The following is a 2,409-nucleotide window of genomic DNA, read 5'->3' as shown; positions in this document are numbered from 1 at the left end:
CGTAATCTCGATCTTACCGATGCACCACGTAAACTCGGGCAGACCGATGCAGAACGTGAACTCGATCTTACCGATGCACCACGTAAACTAGGGCTGACCGATGCATCACGTAAACGACGATCGAGAGGCGCGAAAGGACGTGAACGTTTTTCATTATAAAAATTGAAATAAATGATAAATAATGATTCTGATTGTTGGTTATCATTTTTAATAAGCATTAGGAGGCAACCAAATGAAATTTGAGGAAATTCCGATAATAGAAAATTTTTTCGAAAAAAAAAAAAAATTCATGAAATCCTCGGTCATCGCAAAATATTTACCATATTCTGTTCGATAATCAACGTATATTTAAGAAGGAATCATATCTGTATCTATCTTGGTTCAAATTTTGTATCGGAACATTTTGACCAAAGTCCGAGCTTCGGCCGAAACAGACACCGCTGACCTGGCCTATCGATCGACCGAGAGTCGGGGATAGAGCGTAAGTGTTGTCTGGAGGGGAACCCTGTGCTCTCCTGACATATATAGGGAAGGTGGTCGCGTTGGGCGATGCAGAACGTTTGGATCGGGAATTATATTTTTGGTTCAGCTATTGGAATATGGTTTATTGTTGGTATATATTGGCGAAATAACGTTCTTACTGACTGGGGATATTCATAAAAATGAGTCCGGAGATTTTCAGATCGAAGTCCGAGTGATCCGACTTGGAAGGCGTGTTGGGTGGGTCGAGATGGCTTAGATAGATCAGACGAGGCGGGCTAAGTGTTGACGTCATGCATCGGTCCATTTTCAGATTGAGTCCGAGTAATCCGACTTTGAAAGAGTGTTGGGTGCGTCGAGACTGTTTAGATAGATCGGACGAGGCGGACTAGGTGTTAACGACATGCATCGGTATATTTTCTGATCGGAGTCCGAAGAAATCGGCCCTAGTAGGCGCAGCGGACGGTCGAGACGGCCTCGGTGGGTCGGATCGATCGGGAAAAGTTTGCTAAATCGTGTCTGGAGGGGAACCTTGGGTTCTCCTGACATATATAGGGGATAAGGTTTGGGTGAACGATTCTTCACGTAAAAGTTGAGTAATTTATTTTTCGATAAGCTTTTGGATATTGATGAGAAGTATATGTATATCTTCGATTAAAAGAATTCTTACCGTCTCCATGTATATTATATTAGATATATAAGAAATAGTTAACGTGATGCATCGGCCGATTTCCGGATCGGAGTTCGAGAGATGCGACTTTCGATGCGCGATGGGTGGTTCGAGACGGCCTAGATCGATCGGACGAGGCGGACTAGGTGTTAACGACATGCATCGGCGGATTTTCTGATCGGAGTCCGAAGAAATCAGCTCTAGTAGGCGCGGCGAACGGTCGAAACGGCCTCGATCGATCGGACGAGGCGGACTAGGTGTTAACGACATGCATCGGCGGATTTTCTGATCGGAGTCCGAAGAAATCAGCTCTAGTAGGCGCGGCGAACGGTCGAAACGGCCTCGGTGGGTCGGATCGATCGGGAAAAGTTTGCTAAATCGTGTCTGGAGGGGAATCCGGGGTTCTCCTGACATATATAGAAGGGGTGGAGAATGGGTCCTGTCCTAGACTGTTTGGAGTTCTTTTTAGGATGATATTCAGTTGGTAAGTGGTAGACCCGAATCCGACCTCGGCGTTTGGGTACTGGCAAGGTGTGTTGGTTTCGGCTTTCGCATCTTGGGTCGCTTTCGTCAACCTCATGCAGCGAGGTCGCGGTCCGCTTCGTCTCTTTGTAGTCGAATGGCCTTTAAGCGACCAACCTTAAAATCGTGATCCTCTGCCCGTTGCGGGTTATGTTCACAAAAAATTTGCAACCACTCAATTCGTTCCGAGCGACAAATATTGTTGAATCTCGAATCACCGTGTCGTTATATTCACATGTATAGCGAAGGGTCGAGATGGAATGTGTATAAGAAATTAGTTGATAGCCGGGGGTTCGTATTATATATGGACGCCTTGGCGAGGGATTGTTTCTAGAAACTTTCTCATTTTTGATCGGTGTTTTGTCCGAGATGATGATGATGTATATATAGCTTGAGTCTCATGCTGACTGGGGGCTGTTACGTCGTTTCGTCGAGGACTTGCACTTACTGATGTGCGGCGCTAGTCGAAGTCAATCGACATGGCTAGTGCCACATGACGAGAGGCGAACGGGTTTGGCCATACCGGCAATCTCGTGGACCGATCGTATAAGCACGCAGTTCCCTGGTTGATCCTGCCAGTAGTCATATGCTTGTCTCAAAGATTAAGCCATGCATGTCTCAGTACAAGCCAAATTAAGGTGAAACCGCGAAAGGCTCATTAAATCAGTTATGGTTCCTTAGATCGTACCCACATTTACTTGGATAACTGTGGTAATTCTAGAGCTAATACATGCAAA

General features: G+C 45.8%; 1 non-coding gene across 1 annotated transcript in view; it reads left to right on the top strand.

The window, feature by feature from the left end:
- Positions 1-2,231: 2,231 nt before the first annotated feature.
- Positions 2,232-2,409, top strand: part of LOC123687564 — a 1,906-nt gene continuing 1,728 nt past the window's right edge. Inside the window, exon 1 of the ribosomal RNA XR_006749282.1 lies at positions 2,232-2,409. This exon is cut by the window's right edge and continues 1,728 nt beyond it. This is a non-coding gene — a ribosomal RNA (small subunit ribosomal RNA).

Source organism: Harmonia axyridis, chromosome X, assembly GCF_914767665.1.
Source record: "Harmonia axyridis chromosome X, icHarAxyr1.1, whole genome shotgun sequence".
In the NCBI taxonomy this organism is placed as follows: domain Eukaryota; kingdom Metazoa; phylum Arthropoda; class Insecta; order Coleoptera; family Coccinellidae; genus Harmonia; species Harmonia axyridis.
The sequence above is the reverse complement of the archived record's forward strand: the minus strand, read 5'-3'. Positions and strand labels throughout refer to the sequence as shown.